Here is an 11149-nt window from a genome sequence, read left to right on the forward strand (position 1 = left end):
TTTCCCTTCCTAGCTCTCCACTTGTCTGGATCTATGGTTGTGGATAACCAAAAGAAAACAGGTTCACACCCTAATCCAGATCTGCAGCTGCTTTGCTAATAAAAATGCTAATAGAAAATGTCCCTGACTTTTAAGGAGTCCAGCTGTGCCTTAAGAAGCTTGGGAGGCTTTGAATTCCAGAACAGTTGATATAAGAAGCCCCCATAGCTACTATTTACTTTCGTGCTGTTGACCCACTAGTCCAAGCTACGTGCTTACTCAAACCTGCCAAATTCTATTATTTGTACTATCTTTCAGAACACAGAAAATTACCCAGTCTCACTCTTCTTTTCCTCCCACCATTGATCCAGTCATTATGAGAAAGTGAATTAATTACTGGGGCAGACAATTTATGGAACACTGTTTAGCCTCTGTTGCTCGCCTGTGTTGTAAATGACCAGCTGAGCAGAGACACATCCTTCCAGGACACACATCTTTCTCAGTGCAAATTCTGAAATCCCTGGTCATTATACTTATTTCCATACCAGGTGGCTCCTTCTTCTACAGGTTGGAGCAGACTAGGGGGCAGGGGGCTAAATGTTTGCCTTGGAAATCCCTTGGGAGCTGAGGGTCAAAACCTGAGTAGTTCTGCTGGATGCCACCAGACTATGGGAATTCTCCCCGTTCTTTCAGGCCAACCGAAGGGACTTGGTAGGATATTCCCATCTCCTCTCCTGTCCAGCAAAGGCAAAAAGGAGATGCAGAGCCGCTACATGCAAAGAAAGTCAACCTCCATCCAATTCCATGATGGTCTGATCCAACTCTCATGCAAGTCAACTGTTCCTCTCTTACATCGTTGGGAGATGAATGTTGACACAGACTTCTCCCTTTTCTTCTTGTCCTGGAGCTAGTGGATACACTATCCCACATTATGGCAGAAATCTGCTATTTGAAATGAACCAGGCAGTTGTCTGATTTTTCCTGTTTCTTCCTTGTTCAGAAAGTCTTAGCCATTGAGTGTCATCCTTCCATTTTTCCACCCTCCCTGAAGACACACAAGTCTTCCTGCCATGTAATCCATGTAACAAAGTGGGAATGCAGCACAGGGTGCATCTCTACAAACTCCTGCAATTCACTCAAAAGCACCTCATTTAAGCCACTCTCCCTATTAACAGGTATTCAGATTATAAATTTACATGCCTACTGCTGACTTTATTTTACTTAGGTTTTGCCTTACATGCCTTATTTCTTGGAATCTCTCCTTTAAAGCAATCTTGCGGCATATGGCAATGTTTTTGTTTTTCTTTTTAATTCACTTTCTGGGAATTTAACAGATCAATGCAATACTTACGTGGCTACATGCTGTAATTGGCTAAACAGTAATGAGCACATACAGAGATACTGTTTGAACCACTTGCAGGTATTCTGATAGTCCCACTGGAAGAAAAAGCTTGGAAAACTATGTGATCTAAAACCACACACACACTTTCACAGCAGAATATAAATACTTAGTCTGGAATTACTGAGAGCTCTGCAAACCCTAGTGGGGGGTATAATTATCCCAGCCTTCATTGAATGAAGGGAATGAATGCACAAATTAAGGGTGTGACCCAGCTCTCTTTATGCCACATTAGCCATAGTGGGTTCCTCTCCGGCTGTCTTTTACCATCCGTTAAAGGAAAGTTTCTACCCAGCTAGCTGAGACACACCACCACACGATGTGCACATTCGTAATCTATTTCTGTCCAAGCCAAAGGGTTTATTTCAAGTCACTGCTTTGTGAACACGTTTGAGTGTCCTCTGAACACAGACCCAGACCCCAATTTACCTGTGGGATGGAGACTATACGGTGCAGGGATGGCACTAGACGCAGCCATGTCTTAAACCACTACAGCAAGCTCTAGAAAAGCTCATTTTATGCCAGGATCACTGTTTTATGTCCTGATGCAGCACCAATGAATCAGCGTGAATGCACAGTGTCAAACAGTGAGGTGTTAGCATGCCTTTACAGAGTAGTACAAATCTGCACGCTCTTAACACTTGAGTCTTATTTTCTTATAACATCAGGAAGAGATGGAAAAATAGGAGGTAATATGATAGGAACCATTCGTTACTGGTGAGATGGGAACAGATTCACACAAACACAAAACTGAAAGATGACTTTGGGAAAGGACCAAACTTTTAATGCTTCCTAGATCTCAGCTTTGCTCCTCTGAAGTAAAGCTGGGACCTAATATTATTTATGGACTTTTTTTTTTTTCCAGTTGAGCATCTCAGACTGCTGCTGCAGCAACTTAACTCATCTGAGTTTTGGCAAACTTGCTACATAGACTCCATCGTTCTGCACACTGATGTTTTTCTGCAAGGAAGGAAAATGGTAGTCCCTATAAATACTCATATCACAAGTGTGAACTTATTTAGGATTACTGCTGCAAGGAATAATTAATCTCTCTCCCAATCTGTTTTTATTTAATTTTATTTCTTATATTCAGATGGGATCCCAAGTTGTAATGATGGTAAGATGTTTGCAATGATCGTTATCATGTAGGGAGATAGTTGAAGGTTACTTACAATATTTACTTCACTTTTAATTAATTGACTTCAATGCTGATGTCTTCGCTGGTGTCCTCATGTTCTTGTTTAGAGATAAAACAAGCTGTAATGAAGGGCAAATCTTGTATGTGATGCTGGCTTCTAAGGAACAGGATTTTCAAACCTGGAAAGAAAGAGAGGATCTGTTTGATAAAAATGAGGAAGAAAAAAGAAAAGAACGAAAAGTGAAAGGGAGATGTGTTCGACCAGTGAAATGGCCACATATGGACACACATTGCAAGGTGTTGGTGATCCCAAGGAAGACAAAGTAAAGTGCTTAGAAAAAGGCTGAACTGGGTTTACAGCAAGTTACAGTATCCATAGAGGTACAGGGATGGAACTGTACCTTCAAAGGTGTACAAATGCCCATGGTCATTATTCCTGAGTATTCCGAAATGGAAAGACAGGTGGTAGCTTTAATAAAAGGAGAGAGAAGACAGTTGATAGGAGAGCTTTATGACCAAAGGTGCTTTAGGAGACCGTGTGAGTGAACAGAGAGAAGGAGTAGTGTGTGCAGTGCTGTGTGTTGGCTATGCTAGAGACAACCCCATCTCCACTCACTTGAGTATAATGAAATATGTGACCTTAAGAATATGGACGACTCGAGGCTCGGAGGAAGTTTATCTGTCTGAGATCTTCAGTGAGCATGAGATTAATTTCACCTAGCTTAAGCCATCTGGAAGTTAAGCACTGAGTTTAAGCTGATCATCTGAGGTCTCTCTACAGCCATTGGAGGAAGACAGACACTTTCTGAAAGTGAGTCGCATCATCTGGATGTATGGCAAAGGAGAGGTAGATCTTCTTCATGGTGGAGGTCATTGCATTTCCTTTAAATCCGTCCTCCTAATGAAAAGTAGCTTTTAGAGTCTTCAGTCCTTTCATATGCAGATCACAAGGGGATTTGCAGGGTGCCAGATATGTGGCAAATGGCTGTGCCCTCCCCTGCCATGGCTGTGCAAGCCCAAATGCTACTGAACACAATCAGTATGAGACTCAGTGTGAAAAACAACAAATCTTAGCTAAAGATTGCAGATAATTTGCCTGCATGTGCCTGTATACCTGGGCCATGTAGGTGTTCAGCCTGTAAAGTAACTGCAGAATGAGGTTCCTGAGGTTCAGTAGATTTACTGGTGTGTGTGCTGGTTAGTCATGTGGCTGAATACAGTGTTTCCTGCTGAAATAAATACAACCACCAGGAAGCTGATTCAGTTTGCAAGAGTTCACATCCACAAGACTATTATCCATTCCCGGTTGTAACTTATGTTTTTGTTACCAGAGCAGACAGTGTTGACAGATCTTCTTACTGCTTCCCCAGCACCAACTTGCACTATGCTTGTTCCTGGAGAAATATGGTAGGTCTTGCTAATGGTTTGTGTCGCAAACAAGGATAGTAGTTTTATGTATCAAAGTTTACTTTGAAGTAAAGATCTGGTCAACATGGTTAATGGTGTCTCTGGTGTCATGCACTGCTAAGGATTTTCTTTTGTTTTAGGGGTTATGCATAGGTGAGTTGCAATAGATACGTTATCTCTAGACCTTAGTCAAACTTTGAGTTTTCTGTTCCTGTAAACAAGGGAGGACAATACCAGCCAGGATTATGAAACTACAGTAAGTGCACAACTGTTGGACAACTACACCTGAGAGATAGTTAGCAGTGGGTCATTGTCAAAATTGAGGATGTTATTGAGATAGTGGCTCTGCTAGGACCTTGTTCTGGTGTGTTATTTTCAATTGTTTTATGTCTTGAGTGATGGAGTAGTAAACAGGTGTTAAAGTTGCAAACGTTATTGAGTTAGAAGGGGCAGCAGTACTCTGGACGTGCAAGATTAGAATTTAAGATGAACCTTGTGAATTGTAAACTGGTCTGAAGTACAAAGGAGGCTGTCCTATAGAGAAAACTCACAATGTTATAATCATACAAACACCAGATAAAGAACTACATGTACAGAAGTCAAGAAGACCAGAGGAAGAAAGTTTGTAAGAAAATGAGTTATTAGTCTAGAAAAAGTAAGACTAATAATCTTTAAAAATCTCACTCATTTTTGAAAGGAAGGGGAAAATTGCTTTCCAAGATGCATGTTGTTGGGCTTTATTTGCCACAAGGGAGATTTGGGAAGTTTGGACGTTAGGAAACCTTTCTAACGGTAAGCACTGGAATTGATCATCTAAATGGGTACAAGAATAACCATCCTTCAGGAAGGTCTTTAAGACAGCCTAGATAAACTGCCGTCAGGAGGATTGTAAGTGTACCTGGAGACTCAGGAAAGACTAAGTAACCTCCCAAGATGATCCATTTACTATGAAGTTCTGGCACAGCATTCTGTAAGGCATACAAGTGCTCTGCCTATGGTTACTTTGTTTTATTGTTTTATTTCTGCAGCCAGTATTAAGATGGTGAGTTATTCTGCTGCTGCAATATGATCTCATAGATTTGACAAGTCCAGCTGACACTTCACAGACTGTGGCTGCGCGATAAACCTGACAAAGTTCACCTCAAGGCTTTTCCTGCTTGGGAAATAGATCACAAGTTTCACCTCAAGGTCTCCCTTTTATTTTCCTATCAGCTCAACATCCAGTGCCCTATAACACTTGGCAGTTAAAAGAAATTCACTATTATAAAGAAGTCTCTGATGTTGAATCAGCACCTCGGACTGTGCCAAAGACAAGCTGGGAGCCTGAGCAGTTGAGCCATGGTGAAACAGAACATAGAGCGTACGGCAATGATGAAATCTGGGTAAAAAAACTCATGAAAATTGCATTAAAAAGCCTCCCTCAAAACAAGCAAATAATCAGCATTGCTCCAGTGGAGCTTTGCAGCTTATGGCAGTAGAAGATTAGACTGGATTCCTCCTGCACATTAAAAATCCAAGCCAACTGTCATCCATACTGAAAACTTTCCTATAGCAATAACAATGGTTTATTCACCTCCTGTGTTTGTAATGAACTACCAAGGCTTTCATTAGCACAGTCACTGATGTGTCATGCCCAGTATTCCTGGCAGACTTGTTATTTTATGTAACACAATGTCCAGGGCAAAAAAAAAAGAAGAAAAAAATTGGTCAACCTCCCAGTGATGCACTGGGCACAGGAAACTCAAAAGGACAATTGTTGCTAAATATGTTCACTTAGAAAAAAAATAATGATTGGAATTTAACCCTCAATGTGGTGGCATTTTCTAGGATTGCCAGAGAAACCAACCATTTCACAAGACGGCTGTGCTTAAATAACACATATATGAGAAGTTTTGTTGGGAGAAAGATGTAAGATTTTCTCCCATTTTATGGTAAGGGATTCATACTCCCTTTCTCACAAAAATGGCTTGCTCCTAAAGTGCACTGACATTTGTTTGGTTAACATCCATTGCTCCTATAAGAGGGACATTATTTGGTATATTAATGCTGCTGAAAGTTGCCTGCTGCTAAGCAGCAGAGCGTGGGGGTTTCTCTCTCCAGCATAAGCTTGGAGAGAAGAATTGCCTATTTTGGATGATGCCTTCAGACAAAAGATGATCCTGATGAAAGCCAACTTTTCTGTACCCTTTCTCTAGCACTACATGCTGTGTGTCAGGAGAGCAGGCAGTGGTAAAGACTTCATGGTCCGTAATGCTACCTCCTTAGGAGAGATGCTGCTGTCTACTTGGTGGCACAAGAGAATCAGGGTGAGAGAAAAATCTGGTTTGTGATGCAGGCTGATTTAGCAACTGTCTGGGAAATTCCCGTTTGTGTCAGTCATCTTTATTATTTCATGTCCCAGAAGTGTCAAAAAAAAAAAAAAAAGGGTAATAACAGTCCTTTCACTGACATGGTTGACAGCTGTACAGCTCTCATGGGCATAGAATTGGGATTTCCAGAGAAAGGTAAGTGCTGACTCTGGAGCTAGGCAGCCTAGGCAGCCTAAATATTTGTGTAAATGGAGCCAATGGAGTGTAGGTGTCTAAAATCGAGGGCTGTGATCACTTTCTGAAAATGCACACACTATGCATTCACTAAGAGGCAGGCAAAGGACATCATCTCAGTTGGAGCCATTTCCATGGTAGATTCCTACAGTTAGGGGAGACAAATGCCACCTGCATAGCTTTGTTGGACTTGTGATGAAAAATCGTGCTGTACTAACACATTTATCACTGCATTATATGTGATTTCAGGACGTGCAGTAGGGTCTTTTTCTCTCAGAGGAGAGAACAACTTGAAATGAAATTTGAAGAAAACTCTCCAAGGACATTCATGAGTGATTTTTTTCTCCTCAGTTATGCCTTCAATACCTCTTTCAAGAGAAAAAATTTTTTAATCATCCTCTCTGTCTATCTGAACTAAATCGATATAAATAGGTTTGCCTCTGCTGATACTGAATTTCATTCATTTAATTGTACAATCACAGATTTTGTCCCGTCATATATTAGTTGATAAACTTTTATCTTCTTCTGTCTTACTATGACCTGAAGGGAAAAAGTAAAAGAAAAAGGAAAATGGAGAGAAGAAACATGGAAGTGCTGTAGTAAGGAGGCTCACACACCCATATGTAGTGAAAATTAAAAAAAAAAAAAAAAAAAAAGAAAATCCCTCAAAAGAGATTTATGATAACTAGGTGAACATGGAGGAACGTACGGGTATTTTTTGTTCCTAAGAAAAGGAAAAACTTGATCATTCTTTAGAACCTGCTTTGATTTCACTGAATCGTGAAATACCCAAATGAAAATTAATCATGTGAACTTTATGCCTTTGAATCTTGCTCATTAGAGGGTGACATGCCATCTTGGCTCCCGGCACAGCAGGTGATTCATGTGGTTGATAAATAACTGCTGATCCTCCCAGATGAGTTTCTGAGGATTCAGGTCCAGCTTCACAAAATGATTTAAGGGTCCAGCTCTGTAAGAAAATATTACAGGCTCTGAGTTTACCATACAGGGAACAAAGTCAGCCGAGTCGCTATAGAGGGAATTTTCAGCAGTCGGCATATGGAGCAAGTGGGTGCTTAGACTGGCTGATAGCAAATGCTAAAGAAGGACATGTGTCTGAAATCTTCCATCTTTCCTGGATTTAGGAGCGTTAAGTCAGGGATTCAGTCTAAAACGCCTCCCAATTCTTGGACACCTTACTCATGCTGTCAGGTGTCAGTTGTGCTCAGGCACCTCTCCTGCAGAGAAATCCCCAACTGTCTTTGCATTGACTCAACTGCCACCTCACACTTTTTACGTTAGCAAAATGGGACAGGTTATCCTTCTAGCCAGAAAGTCAATTGAGCCCAGGAAGCAGCTGCTGAATATTGGTGTAAATCTGTTTAAGTCAGTGGCGTTATTCTTATAGGAAACTCCACCTCTGAACTCCAGCTTTCTATACGGACAGCACTGAACAGAATACATGGGGAAACATTTTCATTCCAGCCTGCAGTGCTGGACTCCTTTCCATTTCTGAGATGTTGGGGCAAGAATACATGGATCCTCTAGCTCTTCCCTGCTTCATGGCTTTGCTCTTCTCCACGGTGGTGAGAGTCAGTGATGCCTCAGAGGGGTGAAAGGCTATGGGAAGAAAGTAGGAATTGCTATTTCCTCTGAAACTGTGAGTAAAATAGTTTTCCTAGCAATTGCCACTTGCCTGCTAAAAGACTTGGCTGGCTGGGTCACAGGATAACTAATTCTTCTTGAGAGAAGAGTAATTGTAGTTTGCTGAAGTTCCTCTAGTTCTTCCAATTATTTGGCCACTGAACTGACACACATTCCCTCTGCCCTTCGACTTTGACTGTTCCTTCACCTAAGTGGAAAATTCCCAGAGAAGTCATGTCAGCCAAGACCAAATTTGCAGTCGCTGACATTTGTTTCTTCTTCAAATAGTAGAAAGATGCTAAGCAATTTGACATGAGGGAGCACAGAACAAAGCCTACCACTTAAACAAGTACATTTGTTTTCTGACTGAAATATTAAGTGAGGATTGTACTACAGTCCTTCAGAACCTGATTTGTTTCAGACAAAAAATGAGTTGGTCCTGCAATCTTGGCAATTAAATATCCAGTACTGTGAGCTTGATTTTTTACTCAGCTGTCTCTAGTGTAACTAAATTAGAGAGCTGTTGAGAGTACACTGGTTTAAATAATCTGTGAAAAATCACCCCTCATCTAAAAGGCTACTTTCTCCCTCTTGTTCCCATCAGATATGTTCTTCACTGCATGTCCTAAACACTTACATAAGGTTGGCAGTCATCTCTATTTCTAGATACATAATTCCAGAAAAAAACAAACCCCACCTTCAAGTGTGATTTGGCACATAAGCTAAAACCATGCCTAGAAAAGCTGTCTGCACAAACCCCAGCTCAGCTGATATGCAGGACACTGGATTTTGCCCTTTTTTGCTTCCTCGTGGTTTATGGGGACTGGGTATACGGGCCTCTCATTACTTGGCCAAGTGCTGGGGTCTTTGCCATCAGCCTGAGTAAGATGGGATGGAGCTCATTTTGTGGAAAAGTAGCATAATGAGTTGGGCACCAATTAGATCTGCATTGTGGTGGACATTTCTGAAGGGGTCCAACTGACGTATTGCTGCCCGACTCACGTCTTCTCGCTCCTCTTTCCTCATTACGCTTATACTGTTGATTTAATTTGTCCACTCTGCCAATTCCCTCTACTTCTTGTGCAGAATATTTGTTCTTTTGTTGCTGTCTCCTTTTGTTTCCCCACTTGGTGGTTCTTCTACAGACAGGACAAGGCTGTCTCTGCTGTGTCTCTTTGCACAGCACTGAAGGCATAGGGGCCTCGGTATCATCACCATGCAAGCAATTAGTAACAACACAGCAGTCATAATCATGATTTTGTTCCCCTCAGAACATAGACAGGTAAGATTGGCTAATAGCTCCACACACCTCTCTCAGATGTGTATTTTCCCTATTTATATGTAATAGTTTATGTTTTTAATTTATCTCAGATTTTCTTTTTCTTTTCTGCCTGAATGACAATTTTATTGAGTTATTGTGGCATTGAGTTCCAAAATATGAAATAAGGAGTGGGTAGTAGTTATGAAGAGACCAATGGAGAGTCCCAGGATGAAAATATAAGCATATTAACTAACTCCCAAGGGGGGTGACCAACCTGCTGCTCTAAAGGCACATTTAATTCGTGTTGTTCACATATGCCACTGGTCAGAGTAAAGGTCTTGCTTGCCTGGTACCCTGTCTCTGGCACAGGCCAGTCAGAGATACCTAGAGAAGATTGTAGAAGTCAGGGAAGCATTTTGCAATACTTCCCAAGCCTATTTTCCTGGCTTCTAGAAATTTTCCTTTGAGGGATTCCTTCTCACTTTATCAGTACCGGTACAAAGGTTGTTTGGTCATCCAGATCCTAATTGTAGGAAGTGAGTAAAGTGGGAATTTCCTGTGGACACGGCTCAATATCTAGGCAGCTCCATCCCACAGGTGCTAATCTGGGACACATGGAAACTCTTGTAAACTATTCCTAGAGCTCTGCTTTCCCTAGTCCCCTGAGGTGTGTAATATATGCCCTGTGTCTTGGGCATCTGCTTGGTAGGAGCAGAGAAGCTGGTCACTTAAGATCTTCAAGTCTCAGAGACTATTTGCAGTAAATAAAGTTTCACTGATTAGAATACAACTAGCATCAATTGTATTATATTAAAATTCCACCACCAAGTACCATGTTTGGCTAAATTTGGGGTTTGATTTGTCTGTCACATGGTTCCTCACTGAAGTCCCACTGTAATTAGAAAGGTAAAACCAATAATTAATTTGTTCCCATTTCTTTGCTTTTTCCTTTTTTTCACTGGTACAGTTCTGTTGTGTAAGTATATTATAAAACAGAAAGAAATAAAATTTGTTATATGGAAAATCAAGAACATCTGATGCCTAGAAAGAATAAGAACTTGGGGATGACAGGCTGCAGACATCTGGATTTTTATTTAAACAGTCTTCAGCTTTGTATCCGAATCATTTTTTGAAAGCCGAATATATTTTAAAAACCCTTATTGACTGTCTAATAACATCCAGGTGTGTATTTGATTTCATCTTCATACTGACATATTGTCCAAGTGAAAAAGCCTTGAATTAATTTAAGGACAATTTAGAAGTTGACACCAGTGCATTAAAGTAAGAAGAGGGAGAAAAAAGAGGAGGCAGAGAAGTCGGCAGATTTTAAATACCCGTCTTTCAAGACTTGTGCCTGGGGAGTTAGTTTCTGACTCGGGATCAGATTTTGCGTAATTTAAAGTCAGAGCAAACTTCCTGATTTACAGATGAACGTACCACCCACTGTTAGAGCAGGCAGCGATCTGATAACACAGGGGTTAATCTGCGCCTCTGATAAAACCAGAGGAGGTTAGACCTTTTGCTCCAAAAGACACTCTGGCACTGCTGGGGGATTCATTTTGTCTGCAAAATCAAGCATGTAATTTCCCTTCTCCCTTGCTCTCCCCTTCTGTCCGTGTGTCCGGCCAGTCCTGTGGCTCAGCAGCAGCAGCAGCAGCCAGTCTCCCTGGTGACAACCAGGACAGCCGACCTTCAGCAGGGTGCTCTAAGATACGCTTTCACTGCGGGACACGGGCTAAGAAGCCCCCAAATTGGCTTTTTTCCTGCTGGTCGGAAGT

This window comes from Haliaeetus leucocephalus, unplaced genomic scaffold (genome assembly GCF_000737465.1).
Source record: "Haliaeetus leucocephalus isolate CR32 unplaced genomic scaffold, Haliaeetus_leucocephalus-4.0 Scaffold0, whole genome shotgun sequence".
In the NCBI taxonomy this organism is placed as follows: Eukaryota; Metazoa; Chordata; class Aves; order Accipitriformes; family Accipitridae; genus Haliaeetus; species Haliaeetus leucocephalus.